Source organism: Macrotis lagotis, chromosome 3, assembly GCF_037893015.1.
Source record: "Macrotis lagotis isolate mMagLag1 chromosome 3, bilby.v1.9.chrom.fasta, whole genome shotgun sequence".
Classification (NCBI taxonomy): domain Eukaryota; kingdom Metazoa; phylum Chordata; class Mammalia; order Peramelemorphia; family Peramelidae; genus Macrotis; species Macrotis lagotis.
Genome location: NC_133660.1, coordinates 8,352,115 through 8,374,063, shown reverse-complemented (window position 1 = coordinate 8,374,063; position 21,949 = coordinate 8,352,115). Strand labels below are relative to the sequence as shown.

At 36.9% G+C, this 21,949-nt stretch overlaps 1 long non-coding RNA gene across 1 annotated transcript; it reads left to right on the top strand.

Moving 5' to 3' along the window:
• Nucleotides 1-4,079: 4,079 nt before the first annotated feature.
• LOC141515950 (uncharacterized) lies at nt 4,080-20,962 on the top strand. Its single transcript, XR_012476573.1, has 3 exons — nt 4,080-4,158; nt 20,042-20,246; nt 20,810-20,962. It is a non-coding gene; the product is annotated as an uncharacterized LOC141515950 (long non-coding RNA).
• The last annotated feature ends 987 nt before the right edge of the window (nt 20,963-21,949 follow it).

The following is a 21,949-nucleotide window of genomic DNA, read 5'->3' as shown; positions in this document are numbered from 1 at the left end:
AATGTTTTTATGTTTGCTTCTTTTGGGTTATGCTTTAATTTCAAAACTATTCAACTTGAGTCTTCGTAAGAGATGTTTGAAATTTCTCTATTCCATTCAAGTTCCATTGTTTTCTCCGTGTAGGATCATTCTCATATTTGCTGGGTAAGTTATTCTTGGTTGTAAGCGTTTAATTTTTGCCTTTTGGTCTATCCTATATCAAAATCTATCTGATGGCACCTGCTTAGTCTTATATTATCCTAGCTGTGGATCTTTCCTCTTTGGTTATTTGTGGTATTTTTCCTTTGATCTGGTAGTTCTGGGTTTTGATTATGGTATTCCTGGTAGTTTTTGTTTTGTTTTGCTCAAAAGTTTACAAGTGAATTCTTTTAATTTTCACTTTGCCTTCTAGCTCTAACAGAGCCTAGCAGGTTTTTGTTTGTTTTCCTGAAATATTGAATCAAGAAGACCTCAGTTCAAATCCCGTATCAGATATTTAACAGATATGTGACTTTGGACAAGTCATTTAACCTCTGCCTGCCTCTGTTTTCTCATCTGTAAAATAGGAATAACAATGGCACTTACCTTCCAGGGTTGTTGTGATGGGATAATAATTGTATAATATATTATTTAGACCTGACTTATATTAGGACCCATTAACTATCCTATTCTATTTAGGATTTTTATTTGGTCATGGTTTCAGGTAGTCATATGATTCTTAAATGACCTCTTCTTGACCCATTTTCCAATATGATACACCTTATATTTTCTTCTATTTTTATTATCTTTTGAATTTTTCTATCTTTGAATTTTGTATCATGGAATCACTGATTTTTTCTTTTTTTTATTTGGTTTGTTTTTGCAAGGCAATGAGGTTGAGTGACTTGCCCAAGGTCATACAGCTAGGTAATGATTAAGTATCTGAGGCTGAATTTCAACTCAGGTTCCCCTGAATCCCTGGTTCTCTATCCACTGTGCCACCTAGCTGCCCCCCCCTTTTTCTTTTTTTGTAGCATCACTGATTTCTTGAGTAAATATTCTGTCCGAAACTTTTAATTCTCCTTCCAAGTATTTCTTCTATAGCTTTCACTTCATTGATAAACTCCTGCTTCACTTCTTCCAGGAACTCCTATATAGTGTTTGTGATCAAACCAATTTCTTTTCTAAGATTTTACTTGTTGTTAAAATGGTGTTATTCTCTTCTGAGTTTCCTCTTTCTTCATTATTCACAATATTTCTTCATAGTATTCAGTTTTCTTTTCTCTTTAGTCTTATTTTTAGACTGAGTTTTTGTTTTGGGATTTTCTTCCAGGGCCAAGCTGGATAGTTTGATCTTGAGCTTGCTTTCCTGAGTTGCTATATGAGTCTTCCACTTTCCTTGGTATTCCTGCTCTCAGAGTACAGAAACCTCTGTAGAAGTAGACCATTTTGCAGGCCTCTACTAAAGCAATTTTTATGTAATGTGAATTTGTCTCTACCCACCCATTTCACTTAGCTTATATAATAACAAAGGCATACACAAACCAATACCTTTACTCAAGTCATAAAAGTATACTAACATGCAGACATATTAAATTTTGCATCATGATAATAAACAGAATTATGAAATAAAAAGTAGAGTTAATGATAATTTTTGCCTAGTACTTTACAGTAAAGTTAATATAGGTATGCAGTATGCTGCACCTTCCCCATCCACTGCACCTAGCCTTTATCACTGATGGTTGGCTGCATTTTCTTTTGATGAAGCTATTGAGCGATTCTTTCCCCCCTTGTATATTTGATGATAGTAAGCATTACTTTTAGAATTCTTTATGTAGATTCAGATTTGCATAATGAGAATTTTTAAAAAGTGAAGATTTTACTGACAAAGGAAACTTGTATTGACAAACTTCACATGACTCCTGATTAGAGTTTTGATATTTTTTATCTCTAATCAGGGCACTGGACAATGTCTCAACTGAAATTTCCTTGAACAGGGTACTTCCTATTCTGTGTTTCCTGAGGTTTAATATTAGGATATTGTTAGGATATTGTCTGGACTATTCTGTCTCCCTCCTGGGCTGGGGCCTCCCTGGTCAAGGCACTGCTCCTCTCTACTTTTTCCCAGCCCTCAGAATTTTCCTCATCAAAGAGCTTTCATCTTCTATTCATTCTGGTCAAGATTTTGCCGTAGTTTAACACTCTCCCTGGGGATTTCAAACCCAAAGATGAGATGAGATGGGGACTCTTAAAATAGGGTTATCTAGACTGCTGCTCTGTGTTCATGCTGGCTTATTTGGAGAAACTACTCTTCCAGAGTTTGTAACTTGAAGTTTTTGTTTATTTTATTTTATTTTTTAAGTTTTTGGTCATTGTTCTTTTGGGTGCTCTTTGTAGAAATAGTGGAGAATTAGATTCTTCTGTACCTTACTGTCAGCTTACCTGTAGTTCCCTAAACTACTGATTCTTTGTGGGGTCCCTATTGAAGAAAGTCAGGAATAATGAGGAGTTCTAATAAGCGAGAGCCCAGAATAATATGAATTTCCCTTATAGTAATGCAAAGACCTAATCAGGGAAAGCCACGAATTCATAAACCAAGACTAAAGTAAGCCAAAGGAAAACACACTGGGGGTGGGGGAGAGGTAGACAAAGGGGAGGATATGGCACCCAGGTGTGTATGCCTGGGACCTGAGGCCAGTGCTGAGCAGAGTACCCTAAAACCTCAGCCAATCTGCACTAACATGCTCTATAGTTCCTCCTGCCTTTGTCTGGTTTCTATAACTGCTGCAAGATTAGTTGGGAGCCTCTGTGGGGACAGAATGTGTCATCTGGGCACTGCCCCAAACTGACCCAGATATAAGTAAACCACTTTGATTATTAAACTACTTATGTAATCAATCTGGTACTCCTGGCCTCTTCCTTTGGTATAAATTGAACCCCTTTTTTGGGGGGAGACCTTGAATATTCCACTGTAAGAGAAATTCTGGGCAAGACATGCTCCTAATTTTTTCCTTCAAGAACTCTGCTTATAGTTGTGATTTTAATTTGTTACTTATTGCATCTTTTCTTTAAGCCATTTTTTTTTTGGAAGGCAAATGGGGTTAAGTGGCTTGCCCAAGGCCGCACAACTAGGTAATTATCAAGTATCTGAGGCCGGATTTGAACTCAGGTACTCCTGACTCCAGAGCCGGTGCTCTATCGACTGTGCCACCTAGCTGCACCTCTTTAAGCCATTCTTGGAGTCTTACTGGTCAAAACATTCTTTTCTCAGAGAATTACTTATTATTATTATTGTTAAGGTAGTTTTTCTCCTGGATTTTCCTCATGGGTTTTGTAGAGTCCCAGTTCTGGACTCCCTCAATCTTCTCCAGTCAAGCGTTGGGGGGTGGGAGACAAGGATGACTAAAGAGACAAGTCCTCCATCAAGATTTCCAAGGGCTCTGTTTATTCACCAAAACACCAGTGTTTAAATATCTTTCCATTCTCTAATTCACTCCCACTCCCACTCTCATAGTACTTAGTACGATAAGACTCTGGTGTTCAAGGATACCAGGTGAAGATAATTCACAATACTCCCATATACAACAGTTCCCAATAGGGTTTCTCTTAATTCATAGATTTTCTTTACTGCATTAGGTGTTTTCCTCTATTTGCTCACAACTTCAGTCTTCTTTTCCATCCTGGGGCTTGTAGCAGTGCCAGACACTGCTCTCTCCTTTCTTGAATGGGGTTAGCATGCTTTGCTTGCTCCTACTCCCTGGCTAGTCTGAATGCAGCTACTGCTGAGATTCCAGAGAGATACATGGCCACTGTCACTCTCTGGCTTTGGGGTCTGTTTTCTGGTCATCTAACATGGATTCTTGCCTCAACCCTTCTTCTTTTTCCTTCTCCTTGGGTAAACCCCCAGAAGGAATTGGATTTGTTTCATGCCATGACCTCAACCTTACTTTATGGGTTGTGGTGATCATAGGCATCTTGCAAGGCCCTTGGCAGGGGTCAGTTCTGGTTACTCTAATAAGAGCTCTGATATTAGACATCTTGAAAATCCCTATTGGTGCTGTTGGATTCAGACTCTTGCTAACCTTGGATCTTAATCTGATTCCAGGATGGACTGCTGAGGAATTGCTCTGATTTGGTTTCCTGTTATGACTCTGGTGTGGGCTGTCAAAGCAATGAATGCAGGGCTCTTAAAAGCCACAGGTGGGCTCAACTCCCTGGTTCTTTCTCCCAATTTGGTGAGCAATGAGTATGGTTCTGTTTTCTGCTGCCAACAACTTCTGTCAGCCAAGATATGATTGACTTTAGAGCATATTCCAGCATATGACTGACTTTAGACCATATTCCTTCTCCTTGGCCTAATCTCCATTCAAAATTTACATGAAATGATGAAGAGCAGAACTAAGAGAACATTGTATACAGTAATGGCAATACTATTTTAAAAATGACTTTGAGGGGCAGCTAGGTGGTACAGTGGATAAAGCACCGGCCCTAGAGTCAGGAGTACCTGGGTTCAAGTCCGGTCTCAGACACTTGATAATGACCTAGCTGTGTGGCCTTGGGCAAGTCACTTAACCCCATTTGCCTTGCAAAAACCTAAAAAAAAATGACTTTGAGCAACTAAGTCATTTTGATTATTATAAATACACAAATTAAAAATAAAATATGAAGACACCACCTACATCCAGAGAAAGAACTGACAAGTAGAAGTATATATAATAATTTTGCATATGTTTGTATGTATGTATATATATGCATAATATATGTGTATATATAAATTTATATATATATATATATATGTGTGTATTTGTGCCTAATGGTAACCAATGATGACTTTGAGCAATTAAGTCATTTTGACTATTATAAATACAGAAATTAAAAATAAAAATATGAAGATACTGTCTGCATCCAGAGAAAAACTTTGCATATATATGTGAATGTGTATGTAATATTCAACAGTATATATTTGTGCCTAATGCTAGCCAAGAATGACTCTGAGCAACTTATTTGGACTATTATAAATACACAAATTAACAATAAAGGAAATATGAAGACAGATACTATCCCTAAGTCTTTAGCTTTTCACATTCCTTACTCTTGAGCCATATTTTCCAATATATTCTGTTTATATTCACCTATGCTCCCCCATTGATATCATAATGTATAAAACTGTATGTTCATTTAAGTTTTTTACCAAGCTATACCTAATTTAGATCAATCCACTGGTAGTTTAGGTTCAATATTGAAACAAAATGAGACACCCAAGTCATTCTATAGTAAAACAAAAAGAGACAAACTTCGCCATATCAGGAGAACATTCAATGAGGATGGACAGAGGACAGTTGATTCATCTGAGTGAAACTCCCATCGTGATCCATCAGCTAAGCATCTGAGCCCCTCAAACTCTTCGTGACTCTGATGATAATAATAATTATTATTATAATAGCTAATCTTTTTATATTGCTTACTATATACCAGACACTTGTCTATATACTTTACAATTAGTGTTTTATTTTTTGATCCACACATCCTTCCTGGAAGGTGGATGTTATGATTATTCACATTTTACAGATAAGGAAGTGATGTTAATCATCTGAGTTCCTTGAGTCAACCAAGTAAATCTTAATGAATGTCTCGATACCTCGTAAGGAAAAGCTAATCTAACCTGCATGGAGGGAGAGGTTAAAATATTGCTCACAATCTGGAGCCTTTAATCAAGTTCATCACAGACTTTTGTCATCTTCTTATCCTCCCATAGTAGATGATGGACCCCAAGTTGAAATTATTTTCATGTTGGTCTTTGAACAATGATTTATGAGCTTCATATCATAAACTTACCATATATGACATGAAACGAGTGATATTTTTTGTTGATTTGGGAGCACAATAAAACCAACTCCACCAACTCCTTCACTTGCCTTTTCATGGAGAACCTGGGGATCATCCTTCCATTTAACTTCCTTTTCCTTTTTGTCTTTTATCTGGAGTGTAATAGAATAGGCTTTGAGACTCACTTGGTGAAAAAACAAAATCCTTTCAGAAGAGATCAAGTCCCCAGAGTAGAAGTACCACTTTTTTCCTCAGGCTACTAGGAAGTATTTGATGTGTCTTTCTAAAGTTGCCATTCAGTAGCTTTCATCTAATGTGTTCCCTTCCCTCCCTATCCCCCCCCCCCCCCTTTTCACCTGATCAATCAGCAGCTCCACCACTGTAGTCCCTGGGCAGGGGAGGATGAAACTTCAAGTTGTCGCTGCAGAGCTTAGCCCCCATCCCCACCATCACATTTCATTCTGGTTGGTTCACTTGCGAACTGGGAGAAGCAGTCAGTCATTCACTCCTCTGCTGCCATGACCAGCTTCAGATTCTATGGACACACGTTGTTGGACCTCTATTCTCTTCTGACTTTTTTTTTTTAGGTTTTTGCAAGGCAACGGGGTTAAGTGGCCTGCCCAAGGCCATATAGCTAGGTCATTATTAAGTGTCTGAGGCTGGATTTGAACTCAGGTCCTCCTGACTCCACTGCACCACCTAGCCACTCCCTCTTCTGACTTTCAAAGCTTACAAGGTCATAAACTAGTTTTTCTGTCCCTGATTCACATTCTCCTAAAATCAGGAAAGAATAAACACACTAGGGAAAGAAAAAAACGGATACTATACATTCAAGATCCTTTGGAATCCCAAACCTTCCACTATCCCCAACTCCATCCCAGTTCTTCCCATGCTCACTGCCAGAAAGGGGTCAGATTTGCCTGTTCAAACCTTTTGCATGTTTATTCAATTCTCATTCAGTTTTCAATTAAAAAGACTTTTCATCCCCATACAGGAAATTGATGGGAAGCAAAAGTTATCTGAGGGGCACCTAGGTGGCACAGTGGATAGAGCACTGGCCCTGGAGTCAGGAGGACCTGAGTTCAAATGTGACCTCAGATGTTTAATAATGACCTAGCTGTGTGACCTTGGACAAGTAACTTAACCCCCTTGCCTTGTCAAAAGAAAAAACAAACAAAAAAGCAAAAGTTATCTAGACATGCTCTGAATCAGAAAAAAAGGGCATTTGATCATATCCTTGCAGAAACAAGCTCAGCAAGCCTTCATGTAGGTTGGCCATAGGCAGATAATGTGCATGCTCTAAGAACTATGCTCTTATTTGTCAGTGTCCTTATTATGTAAGCATGTCAAAATTGCTATAATTCAATTCCTGCAGAAATATTTCCAATCATTGTACACTGGACCAGAATTTTATATTTAGAGTATCATCCACTCAGTTGATGTTTGGGTTAAAAATCAAGGATTCTTAGAATTCTCTGTTCCCTTTTCTTCCCCTACCACCATTCCCAAAGATTAAAAAAAAAAAAGACTTACATAGAACTTAGAGACATTTCACATTTTCATAAACAAGTGGTCAAGTTGTTGGTGAAGAAATGTTGTCATCCCTATTACCATATTGATACCAAAATCAGAATATTCCTTTTTTAAACTCCATTATCATCATTATAAATGTTTATGGATGAATTAAGCTTAATTTCAGGTACTTTTTTTCCAAGTGATAATGCATCCACCATTACATTTTACCATCAACAACACCACTCTTATCATAAACAAGAAGGCCTTATATAAAAAGAGTTTAAAGGATACAAATTTATGGAGCTTCCCTCTATTTTTCTTCTTTTTTTTTTTTTTAATTGAGGCTTCAGCAATTATGCTCTTGGACAGTTCAACAGTAGAATATGACTCACCCCTCTCAAGCTTCTGAAAAATAGGGGTGAAGTGTAAGATCAGATTAAGACATCAGCTTTGAGCAGCAAGAAACTGTAATTATTTCTTGTAAGCATTACTGACTGTCACTCTGACTCTGGCCTCCCATGCTTTAGAAACAAAGGCTTAAATGTTAATGGCTGATTTTGTTGTCCATTCTCCAGGGAGGAAAAAAATACATTTAGTGTGAAGCTTCTGATATGTTCTTAAAACACCTTTTGTTTTTAAGGCCAGTGTGTTAGCTATAGAACCAGGACCTATGAAGATACTGATGAAAGGTCTTTAGACTCTTAAGAGGAAAGGTGAAAGAAAGATTTAAGAATGATCTATGCTCAGAAAGTGGTATAATGGGGAGGTGTCAAATATTCAACCGGGGTTGTCCCTCTCCACACCCAGATTAAAATCTATTTGGGAAATATTTAACAAAATAAATTAAAATGCAATAGCATATAGATAATGTTAATGTGTGGCTTTCTAAGTCAATTTATTACCTGCTTTGATTTGTTTAAATGTATTAATTGTTTCTCCTATTAGACTATGAGCTCCTTGAGAACAGAGCCCCCCCCCCCCCCCCCCAGTCTCAGTTTTCTTTGTATTTCTGGCATTTAACATAGATCTGGCACATAGAAAACTTTTAATAAACTCTTTTTTGAAATGCTGGAAATTTGTGGAAGTACACTAAAGCACTGTTAGTGAAGCTAGGACCTGGTTAAACCATTCAGGATAACAATTTGCAATGCTGTTCAAAAAGTTATAAAACTGTTCATTTGCTTTGATCCAGCAATGCTACTCCTTAGTCTGTATTCCAAAGAGATCATTGGTGTAAGGGATAGCATTGAGGAAATGAATGATGGTAGTCCCATGGTTAGATAGCTCAAATCCTCCATTGTTACCCTTCAAATGTAAGAAAACAAAATTGTAGAGGACTTCCTCCTCTATGTTTAGTGAATCCTTTGTGGAAAATATTCTTCTTGTTGATTTTTCTCTTAGCTGCCATACTCTGTAGTTTACTTGACTTCAGAGACCTTGTCCTTAGATCTTAAGCCTTGTAAGTTCAGGAACTCCCACTCTGAGACCTTTGCTTTTCTGGTGAGTGAATATGTGATATGGCCAGGGGTGGTAAATGTTTAATAATTGACTGGGATGGGGGGGGGGGACTGTCTCTTTAAAAGAAATCACTTTAGAGTTTAATCTCCATTAACATTTTCTCCATCACTTTCTTAAGTCTAGACAATGAACAAAACAATAAATCTAGCCCTGATTTGTATTGTTTACCAATTTTTGAATATAAATATTCAAAATTTAGAATTTGTCCCAGCATATCCCTGGCTAAGACATACTATTATATCTAGCTGGCTCCAGTCACACTTTTATATACTATGGTGGCTCTTTTTTCCAACCACTCTTTTGCTTTTTTTTTTTTTGGTAGGGAGGAGGGGGGGGATGATGATCATTTCATGGAAAAAGTCTTTAATTAAATTATGTAGCAAAATATATGATACACAGTTAAGGGGAAAATCCTCCCATATACATGGAGTAGAGGAAAAAAATGTAGTAACTAGACAACTGATCTTAGAAACAAAACTTCTGATAAAGATTGACATCATGATCCTGAACAAGTCATATACTACAGCTATGTCTTGTTTCCAGTTTTCTTATACTTTGCTCCCCTTTATGTACTCTGTGATCAAGTGACACTGACCTCTTTGCTCTCCTTTGACCAAGACACTCCAGGTACTCACCCCATATTTTTTATTGGTTGTCTTCCATGCTCTCCCTCCTTGACTTCTCCTCCTGGTTTTCTTGCCCTACCTCAAGACTCAGTTCAAACACTACCTTTTGCAAAAGACTTTCCCTGCCAACCTCTATTCACATTCCCTTCCATTTACACAGTATATATTGAAAGTGATTTGTTTGAATGTATTAATTTGTGAATTATTTCTCCTATTAGACTATGAGTTCCTTGAGAACAGAACCCCCAGTCTCATTTTTCTTTGTATTTCTGGCATTTAACATAGATCTGGCACATAGAACACTTTTAATAAACCCTTTTTGAAATGTTGGAAATTTGTGGAAGTACACTAATGCACTGTTAGTGAAGCTAGGACCTGGTTAAACCATTCAGGATAACAATTTGGAACGCTGTTCAAAAAATGTTATAAAACTGTGCATTTTCTGCAAATTAAAGCTTCTGTGAGGTACCACCTCACTCCTCTCAGATTGACCAATATGACTAGAAAGGATAATGATCATTGTTGGAAGGGTTGTGGGAAATCTGGGACACTACCACACTGTTGGTGGAGCTGTGAACTCATCCAACCTTTCTGGAGAGCAATTTGGAACTACGCCCAAAGGACAACAAAAATGTGCATGCCCTTTGACCCAGCAATACCACTACTGGGTCTATATCCTGAAGAGATGATGAAAAAGGGTAAAAAACAGTGCTTGTATGAAAATATTCATAGCAGCCTTGTTTGTGGTGGCAAAGAATTGCAAATCAAGTAAATGTCCTTCAATTGGGGAATGGCTCAGCAAACTGTGGTATATGTAAGTCATGGAACACTATTGTTCTATTAGAAACCAGGAGGGACGGGAATTCAGGGAAGCCTGGAGGGATTTGCATGAACTGATGCTGAGTGAGATGAGCAGAACCAGAAAAACACTGTCCACTCTAACAGCAACATGGGGGCGATATTGAACCTCGATGAACTTGCTCATTCCATCAGTGCAACAACCAGAGACAATTTGGGGCTGTCTGCAATGGAGAATCCCATCTGTATCCAGATAAGGAGCTGTGGAGTTTAAACAAAGTTCAAAGACTATTCCCTTTAATTTAGAAAAAAACAGATATCTTATTGTCTGATCTTGTTACCTCTTAGACTTCTCCTCTCTTCTCTAAGGATATGATTTCTCTCTCATCACACCCAATTTAGATCAAGGTACAACATGAAAACAAAGTAAAGACTGACAGAGTACTTTCCGTGGTGGGATGGGGGAGGGAAGTAAGATGGGGGGAAAATTGTAAAACTCAAATAACATCTTTAATAAAAATAAATTTAAATTAAAAAAATGTGCATTTTCTTTGACCCAGCAATGCCACTGTATTCCAAAGAGATCAAAGAAAAAGGAAAAGAACCTATATATACAAAAATATTTGCAACAGTTCTTTTTGTGGTGGCAAAGAATTGGAAATTGAAGGAACATTCATCAATTGGGGAAAGGCTGAATAAGCTATGGTATATATTTATGATGGAATGATGGAATACCATTGTGCCATAAGAAATGATGAGCAGAATGGTTTCAGAAAAACCTGTGAAGACATTTGAATTGATGCAAAATGAAGTGAACAGAATCAGGAGAATACCATACATAGCAAGAGCAATATTATAACGATGATCAACTGTGAAAGATAGTTACTCCAATCCAAGACAATTCCAGAGGTGTCTAAAGACAACTTCAGAGACAGAATGAGTGCAGATTAAAGTCTACATTTTCTTGCCTTTTTATTTTTTGCTATATAATTAACTTGAAAGTGTTTTCCATGATTTCACAGGTATGATTTATATAATAATTCTTACCTTCTCAATGAGTGGGTAGGAGGGAGAGAAATATGGAATTCAAAATTAAAAAAATGAATGTCAAAAAAAAAAGAACCCCTCATTTAGCAAGTTAAGACCTGACTGGCCAAAGTAAACTCTATTTTCCTTGTCTGGATAGAACACTGGATTGCAAGATTGCCTAGTAAATCCCAAATTTCTCCCTCCTTAATATTCATTTATCATTATTGGCTGCCAAAGTAATGAAAAAGATAATCCTATCTAAAATAATTTACAGATTTCATGCAAAACTAATAAGACCAAGGGAAAGAGACTGGAGCTTTATAGAAATAGGCAAAATTCATTTTGGGGAGCAAGGCAAGAATCTCAACAAAAAAGAGCAAGAAAGAAAAAGGGGAAGTGCTGAGGAAAGCGAAAGAGAAAAAGAGATGGGGAGAAGGTAGGAATGAGACAGAAAAATAAGATTGCTAACTTTTCCTTCTGGAGGTACTGGAGAGGGATGGCTTCTGTGGCAAAAATCTGTCCACTTCGTTTTTCAAGCAACCAGTCACTAAGGATTTTCTGAATCCTTCAAGCCAGGTGCCAGGGTATGTGCCTGCGCCCCATGGGAAGAACTCTTATTCTCAGAAGAGTTTAAACAAAGGATCATGCTCTAATCAAGTAGCCTTGAGGAACTTGCAAAACCCTCAGGGACTTCCCTAATGATCCTACCTTAGTCCTGGAGATAGTAAGAACTATTATTAGGATATTCCATAGGAATCAAGGATGTTAAATTCTGTTTTAGAGATATTAGAACCTGTAGACGTAATAATTTATTTTTTCTATTAAATAGTATTTTATTTTTTCCAATTGGAATTTTCTGATTCTAGGACAGTATTTAAAATTCATTTTTTAGGTTTTTTTTTTTTTTTTTGCAAGGCAAATGGGGTTAAGTGGCTTGCCCAAGGCCACACAGCTAGGTAATTATTAAGTGTCTCAGACCGGATTTGAACCCAGGTACTCCTGACTCCAAGGCTGGTGCTTTATCCACTACGCCACCCAGCCACCCCTTAAAATTCATTTTTAATATAAAATTTTCAGTTCTAAATTTTGTCTTTTCCCTCCCTCCTTTCCACCTTTCCTAAGATAATAAGCAATTTGATTTAGGTTGCATGTGTATAATCATGTAATTAATATATATATGTATGTATGTATGTGTACACACATATCAATCATGTTGTCAAAGAAGAAGCAGAACAAAAAGAAAAAAAAACCATGAAAAAAAGATAAAGTGAAAAATAGTATTGTTTGATCTGAATTCAGACCCTATAAATTCTTTCCCTGGATGTAGGTAGGTAGCATCATGAGATTTTGGAATTGTCTGGAATTGTATTGCTGAGAAGACATAAGTCACCCACTGGTGGTCATTGCAGAATGTTTCTGATACTGTATACAAGGTTCTTAACTCAGCATCAGTTCATGTAAGTCTTTCCAGGTTTTTCTGAAACCATCCTACTTGTCATGTCTTATAGCATAATGATATTCTATTACAATGTAAATAGCAATTGTTCCTGTTTTGGCCAGAAATCCTGAGGGTCATCCTTTCAGGGAATATTTTATTTTATTTTTTGACCATACAAGAGGCTATTCTTCGTTTCCTTTCTTTCTTACCTCAATCAAACTGAGACCTTGAAAGACCTTAGCTTAAAAAGACCAAGATCTCTCGTTGCATCCAGGACCATCTCCAATTGTCCTGAGCCATATCTGGCAACTGAACCCAGATGGCTCTGAAGGAGAAACTGAGGTCAGTGACTTTGCACAGCCCTTCCTCCCTTAAATCCAAGTCATTTGCATGCCATGACACCACCTCCCTGGTGTCATGGTCCTTTTTGAGAATGAAGGACAGCAACATTCATCTGTCACAACTTGTTTAGCTATTCCTAAACTGAAGGGTGTCTCTTCAATTTCCAATTTTTTGCCATCCCAAAAAGTGTTTATAAATATTTTTTACACATGAAGTGAACTTAATAGTTTCCCTACCTTGGAAAATAATTTAATGAGCCTTTTCTTTAAAAAAAAAAAGAAAAGAAAATTATATTGCTGCTCTTTTTTTTTTTACATTGCTGACACCTTTCACTCTTCTTTTTCATCCCTGCCTTAAAAAATTATACACATAAAAGGTAAATATGTAAATCAATTTAGGTACAAAGAAATCATCGCATTAGACATGTCTGGAAATGCATGCCTCATTCTACCCTATGCTACCACACCTCTACTGAAGAAGGAGGCTCATGGAAGTCATCTAATCTAAGCCATATCTGAACAGGAAATCTCTCTATAATGTCAATCTATTAGCAAGCATTTATTAATCTGCCTGGTACTCTGCTTAGTGATATCGAAGCAAAAAAAGATCAAAAACATGGTCCCTAGTGAGGAAGACAACATGCAAACAGCAATGCCAATAACAGACTATATGCAACATAAATAGGGAGGTAATTTCAGAGGTCAGCCCTAGGGAATAGAAAGATCACCTTTCACAGAAGGTGAATGGTGCCGAGTCTTGAAGGAAGTCAGGGGGTGAAGAAAAAGAGGGACATCATTCAAGGCAAGGGGGACAGACAACGAAGGGCTCCACAGTCTGGAGATGAAGCATCTTGTATGAGGAACATCAAAGGAGACCAATATCACTGGATTTCCAAATAAATGAAAGGGATTAAGGTGTAAGAAGATAGGAAAGATAGTGCAAGGCTAAGTTGTTGAAAGATTTTAAAAGCCAGAGGATTTTATATTTGATCAGGTAGTCAATAAACAGGAGTTTATTGAAGGGGGGGAGAGTTACATGGTTAGATTTTGCCTTAGGAGAATCACTGACAGCTGATTGAAGGATAGATTGAAATGATGAGAGACTCATTGCAGGGAGTCCTTACCAGTAGGTGAGGGGTTGAGGGACTGTACCAGGGTGGTGGCAATGTCAGAGCAGAGAAGGGGGGTATATATGAGAAATATGAAGAAAGAATCAACTGGCAAAAGGTTAAATATGGAGATTGAGAGAGAGTGAGGAATAGAGGACATTCAGGTTGGGAGCCAGCTTAACTAAGAGGATGGTGATACCTTCACAGTTAGGGGTTTGGGATCTGGGGGGTGGGAGGAGATAATGAATCCTGTATCAGAGATGCTGAATTTGTCTGAAGAACATCTAATTTGAGATGTTTAATAAGCAGTAGGAGATCTGAGACTGGAAATCAGGAGAGGGATTAGGGCTAGATGAAAAGACTTGAGTATCATCTGCAGATGTAGCTGATATAGTTCCCAAGAGAAATCGTATAAAAGGAGAAGAAAAAGAATAATGGGCTCAAGACAGAGTCTCGGGGGTCACCCAACATTAGCAGGCATGACCTGGATGGAAATCTAGTGAAAAAAAAAAAAGACTCACTATGTATGGTCAGATAAGGAGAAGGAGAACCAGGAGAGAGCAGTATCAGGAAAACCTAGAGAGAAGAATGTGACTGATCATGGCAAAGGTTATGGAGAAGTCAAAAAGATTGAGCATTGAGAAAAGACCATTTGACAAATAAGAAATCATTAGCAAATTTAGAGAGAATAACATTATTCTTCATAAAATATTTCTTAAATAAAAATGTGCTTCTAGCAAACTCTCCTTAGTTGTTTGATTCCTTTCCTCCAAATTACAGTTTCCAGAATCAACTGAAACTTCAGATTAATTTGAGGTTCATGACTTTTGGGGAGGGACAAAGAAGAGGATGAAGAAACAAGGAAGAAAAACAAAAAATTAATATGTATTCCTCTCAAGTTTCAAAAAAAAAAAAAGAAAATGTCTTTTCCTCATTGTATAAGAAGTGAAATAATAAGTCCATCTAGCCCTCAATAAAATCTAAGCATAACTAAAAAAAAGTGGCACTAGTGCTGCAGACGCTCAACTTGGCCAGTAGTGTGATGTACCTAATTAAAGGAAGAAAATGCTGCCAACTTTGAAAGAATGATGTTAATATTTTTAGATACACAGATGGAATATGTATACATGTAGATGTGAATGTGTTCAGAGGGCATAGATAGAAAAAAACTTTTCAGAATTATTGCTTAGTAACATATTTTTTATTCCTTTCTAAATCTTTTTAATAGTTCCTAACAAATAAAATTTCATTTCTTTATCACCTGCCCTGATTTTTCTTCTATTCCCTCATGATAAATGGTCAAAAGATATGAACAGGCAATTTTCCAAAGAAATCAAAGCTATCAATAGTACCATAAAATGCTCCAAATCACTAATAGAGAAATTTAAATGAAAACAACTCTAGGGTGCTACCTCACAACCATCAGATTGACTAAGATGACAGAAAAAGAAAATGACAATTGCTTAGAGAAATGTAGGAAAATAGGTACATTAATCCACTGTTGTGGAGTTGTGAATAAATCCAATTATTCTGGAGAACAATTTGTAATTGTGCCCAAAGTGCGATAAAGTAATACATATCTTTTGATAAATATCACTACTAGATTTGTACCTCAAGGATATCAAAGACAAAAGGGAAAGAGCCCATATGTACAAAAATATTAATGGCAGGTGTTTTTTTTTTTTTTTTTTTGGTAATGGCAAAGAATTAGAAACTAAGAAAATACCCATTAATTGGGGAATGACTGAACAAGTTATGGTATATGAACATGGTGGAATATCCTTGTTCTATAAGAAATAATGAAGATAGTTTCAGAAAAACGAGGACAATATGAACTCAACTGCAGAGAATGTAATTCTGATGGGCTAGCCACATAATCTGAATGCTAAATGTACATTTATTGAAAAAAAAACTGTTTTAAAGAGAACTCAAACGAGGCAGGGCTCATATAGAGGTGAGAAGAGGAATACAAAGATACTCTGGGTCTCTCTGAAGGACTTTGGGATTGTTTGTGAGACAAGGGAGATGCTGGCTCAGGATTGTTTAGCATTGGTGTATCTGCCTCAAAGAAGGCTCTGTTGAGCAAAGCAGTCACTTCTTTTATATGGATTTTACGTGGATTTTCCAGATTTGGGGGGATTGCCACAACCCTGTCCCCTAAGAAGGGGATAACTATAATTTTTTATTTTTAATAGTTTTGGTGACTTTTAAAAATTATACTTAGATTTTACTTAGATGGACTTATTTGACTTCTTATGTGAGGTGTGCGCATCTAGAGACATCTCTGTCCCAAATGCTCAAATGGACTCTTTTGTGTCCAACTGGTGTTAGAGATTTAGCTCATATCGATTAGTCATAGCTGAATTCAGTGTACCCTGACCTCAACCAGGACCCTCTGTGAGTATGAAAGATGAACAACATTCTAGTTAGATAATTACCATCAATTAGCATTTAAAAAGAAATATTTATTTCAACAATATGACAAGAAGAGTCATAAACATTGAACCACATTTTTTCCTATGCCATCAAAATCTCTTGGGAGAGTGATCTCAAACTTCATGAAGTTTCTGTGTAACATTGGTCACATCAAGTTCCCATCTAAATCTAAAGTCACTGTAAGATGAGCCCTCATCTCATCTCTTTCTGGGCAGGGTCTTTAAGGTTACTTCTTGATCCTTAAAGCCTCAAAATTGGACTGGATGACTTCAAATCCTAATATGTTTAGAATTCTTGGTGGTTTGCTTTCCTGATCTTTTAAAAACACATAAGACTGTAGTCTCTATTCTCTTTTACCTAAAACAAAATAAAAATAAAACAAATTAAAAACCAAGGCCTGCATTTATGGATCATATATCAACATTAGATGAGGAGGGCTTAAGCCCTCTCCCAACACAGTATTGTTCGCTTCTATTCTCCTAGAGCCTTTTGAACGCACCCCGAGTTCTAGCTATATATCCATAGCTAACTAAAGAAGTTCCATTCACTTGGTGGACTTTGGCAGATTGTCCAATAAGAAACCACATAAATGACACTCTGTGGATGTTCATAAGGACTGAGTTCCTTGGTCAGTCTATTACATGTAAAATGAAGAAACTGGAAAGATAACCTTTAATGTTTTAGAAACACCTAAATCTATGAGCTATCATCTATAGGAGATACTGTAGAAAGAATTTCTACCCTGGGAAGGAAGAGCTAGGTGACCTCTGAAATTTCTTCAAATTAATTCTATGATTCAAAGTTTTATTTGTGTAGGTTTTGTCTCTCTGGCTCCTTAAAAGGCTTCTTTTAAGTTCTTTGAGGTCAGACAAAGATCTTCTCATTCTTTTGTATCTTCTAATAACTCATATAACAATATATAATTATAAAACTCACACTTTTAAATCTCTGATCAATTTATTTTTATTTTAGCTTTTGGCTTTCTGGTGCCTCCATTTTTTTAAAAATAGCATTTCTTCCAATTATATATAAAGACAATCTTAGCATTGTTTTATTAAATATTTTATTTTGAGTTTTACAATTTTCCCCCTAATCTTGCTTCCTTCCCTCCACCCCCCCACCCCCCACAGAAGGCAATTTGCCAGTCTTTACCTTGTTTCCATGGTATACATTGATCCAAATTGAATGTGTTGAGAGAGAAATCATATCCTTAAGGAAGAAACATAAAGTATAAGAGATAGCAGGATCAGATTGGGGGGCAGCTAGGTGGCGTAGTGGATAAAGCACCAGCCTTGGATTCAGGAGTACTCGGGTTCAAATCTGGTCTCAGACATTTACTTAATAATGACCTAGCTGTGTGACCTTGGGCAAGCCACTTAACCCCGTTTGCCTTGCAAAAACCTAAAAAAAAAAGAGAGAGAGAGAGAGAGATAGCAAGATTAGACAATAAGATATCAGGTTTTTTTGTTCTAAATTTAAGGTAATAGTCCTTGGTCTTTATTCAAACTCCACAGTTGTTTCTCTGGATACAGAAAGTATTCTTCATTTAGCATTAATTTTGAGTTCCAAATTTTTCTCCCTCTTTCCCTTCCCTCTCTTCTTCCTAAAATGGTAAATAATTTTATATAGGTTATAGATGTGCAATCATGTAAAGCATATTTCCATATTAGTCATACTTGTGAAAGAAGAAACAAACCAAAAAGAAAAAAACCCATGAAAAAAAGAAAAGTGAAACTAGTATGATTCAACCTACATTTCAGAGTCTATCAGTTCTTTCTTTAGATGTATTACTGCCATTTTCTAATATATCTTCTATTTTCCCATCTAGAGAGCCCTCTCTTATAGTGAAGGGAAAAACTAGAAACAAAAAAAGGGCAACAAAACTAATATATTAATTGAATCTGATAGTATAAGGAATGTTCTCTACCAGTCTTCCACTCTGCAAAGAAAGGAGGGAGATGTATTCTCAAATTCCTTTTTGGGTTCCGTCTTGGTCACTATAATTACATTGGTTTAGATTTTTGTTGTTCCTCTTGCTGGAATAAAAAGCCTAGAAAAGTATTTATTATGAATTGATTATATGTCAAGGACTGGTTATCAAATAGAAAATTGATTGCCATTGCTCTCTAGGAGGTAATATTCTAATAGAGGGAGACAATGATGAAGGCTCATTGAACTTCAGGGTGGAAGGATCCTGTGGTCCTTCAGGGACAGCAGCAGATGGGCAGCAATGATTGTTAGTGCTTCTGTCCACTTCTCACAAAGGGGTATGTAGGGGCTAGGGCCACGCTCATTGGGAAAGAAAGATCCTTGTAACAACTGGACATACCATAGATGGGACTAGTCTGGAGAACTCAGGTACCTGTTGGCATTCTGGGCAAGAGGGGGTAGGTCTTGGGCACATTTAGCTGTTGATTTTTTTGTTTACATTATAGCTGGTTTTTATGTTTTCCTTATTTTCCTTTGCATAATTTAATATGCCATTCTCCTTCAGTTTTTTAAATTCAGAGACTCTATATGTTCATAGATCAATATAATCAACAAATATTTAATGAGCCCCTAGTATACACTTCATCAGAGACTGTATTTACTAGTCATTGGTCATTCCACTTATTCCTAAGTAATTATACAAAAAAACTTATCTTTTTCATAACCTCTTTTTTAAAAATAATCTCATTCAAACCACGACTACCATTTTACCACAAGGTATTCCAGAAAAAAACAGAATGGAAACATGTTATTCCATGCTGATTTTATGAGTGTTATACAAACTATGTATTAGCCATCTCATTGAAGAATGCCCAAAGGCAGTCATATGTCTTCTATTAGGAAACATCAACTGCAAAAGAGTTGGGTTAAAAAATTCTGAAGAAAAGCCTGCTTTTTTTCCCCCCCGCTCTCCTTACAGTATTCTCTTGATGATCATTCTGAAACTATAGGTATTTATGAACTATATTAGTCTTGGAAAAAAGGAATAGAAAACAGGAAGGGTGAAAAATATTATATACACAATACAGGATGAACAGTGTTTGATTCCAGAGTTCAGATAATCAGAGGACTGTTCTGTATCTCTAGGAATGTGATCTTCGGTTCAATGGTGAATGCTTTGATTCATGGTCCTCCAGTTGCCACTCCCAGAGTCCTTGTTGACATGATACTTCACTCTTGAACCTCATCTTTACCTCCATACTCTTTGTACTTCCCTCTCTTCTACAACTCTACCAGTGATGGCTTGGATTCTTTGAGCCTCCATCACGTCTTCTCCCCACCTCATCCTTTAACTGAACTTTGATGAGAGAGAGAGAGAGAGAGAGAGAGAGAGAGGTAAGGAGTGTAAAGAAGAGGGTATTGACTAATTAGACAAGCTTCACTCCTGTGAAATAAGACCAAAAACATCTTCCCACTCAGAGATTCACCACATCTAAGATTTTGTTGTTTTCTCCATAGATCCCATATGGGGTTTCCAACAATCAGAATTGGAAGGAACAATTTCCTTTTCTTTCAACTGCTGGCTCATGTCCATACCTGCATTCATGTAAAAGTCATCTCCAAAAACCACTTGGAAAAAAGTTTATGGAAGAGAAAAGATGGTAAAAGCATCATTCGGTTAGGAAACAGGCAACCTTCTTTGTTTCCATGGAAATGAAAACCAGTAAGTTACTGCCTGAACTTGACAGAATGTTAACATTCCTTTGCTCCTGGTGGCCTCTGTCTGGGGGAAACGAGCTCAGGTGGGGGAAGTTTTTAGTTTGTTTTTAGAATCTCTCAATTAAGAAGTGAAATATTTCCTCTTCCTCCATTTTCCCTGTTCACTAACATTAGGACTTGAAAATGGTTTCTCTGTCACATGGTTTATATTACATAAATTTTTAAAGAAAAGTAGCATTCATCCTCCCAGAGTCCATTTTATTAAATCACATACTATGTATATGAATTCAAGGCAGAAAATACTATTATGATATTTTTGACAGTTCCTCGCAATACCCTAACTCTCAATGCCTTCTCCAATCACTTTAATTAAGCTTAAAAATGTTCCCTGCTGGGTTAAAGCTTCCATATTTATATTTAGCAGTAGGCTTTTTCCCCCCAGGGAAAGATTGAGGAAAATTACTTTTATTATTAATGGGTAATGTTGCAGTTATTCCAAGATTTTGGTTCATGACTACATTTACCTCTATTTGTCTGACTTGAGAATATTCTAATTTGTTTTTTAAGATATTGTCTTATTACTTTGGGGCAGAAGAACTGATTGGAAATTGGAAGTACTATGAGCATGACCAGATTTGAATTAAACACAGATGTGCATGTGTGGTGGCTCTGGGAACAATGGCCTTGGAACAGAAAAGGAATAAAGCTTTATATCCTGGATTGACTTCTTACTATCTTTCTCCATTTTCCTTCTCCTTCTCCCCCTTCTCATCCCACCATATCCTCCCCAAATCAGGAAATCATTCATGGAACCTGAATTCCTCAATTCCTTATCATGTGTAAAAAAAAGGGATTGTTCAAGGAAAAATTTATTTGAAAATTAATCAAAAACAATTCTACCCTTATTAGACAAAAGGCTGACAAGTTCAGACCTGCATGGTATTGAAGGGATGATTATTTAAATAGCTGCTGAGGTATGGGCTCCATGAGGTATGATTTGAGACAGGAGAGACTGAGAACAGAGAGACTAATTGATCAGTCAATCAGTTAATAAGAATTTATTAAATACGAACAATTTACTAAGCATTTGTCTAGGGACTGGAAGAAAAGTAAAGTTTTTCCCCCTCAAAGAATTTACATTTTATCTAAGTGAGAGAACCAGTGAGGAAGCTACTACATTAATCTAAGTTAGAGGTGATACCCACTTGAACTGGAATAGTGCTCATCCACCTGAAAGGGAGCCATGAATTGGAGAGCTATTGTGGAGAAAGAATAGACAGGATTTGGAAACTGCTTGGCTGTGGGAAGAATCAATGAAAGTTGAAATTGCAAAACTTGGTGTCTGGGGAAATGAGATATCAGAAAAACAGTGATATTAGAAGGTATTAGAGGACGTTAGAAGATAGTGAAGTTTGGAGGAGAGAAGATTAGATTGAAGGGGAAAGATGAGGCAGAGGGGAGAGGAGGGAAGGGAAAAAGAAAGAAGAGGAAAGAGATAAGAGGAGTGATAAGAGAGAACTGAATCTTCAAGGACACGAGGACACTCATGTTTTTCTTGCTAGAGAAGGAAAGTGGACCACTTAAAGGCAAGTGGACCACTTAGGCTGAGATAGGGAGAAAGAATCAGAAGAGAGCAGAGTCTTAGAAGTCAAAACAAGAAAGCATTTTTCAGAAGTAGGTGTTAGTCAAATGTCAAATGATGCAAAA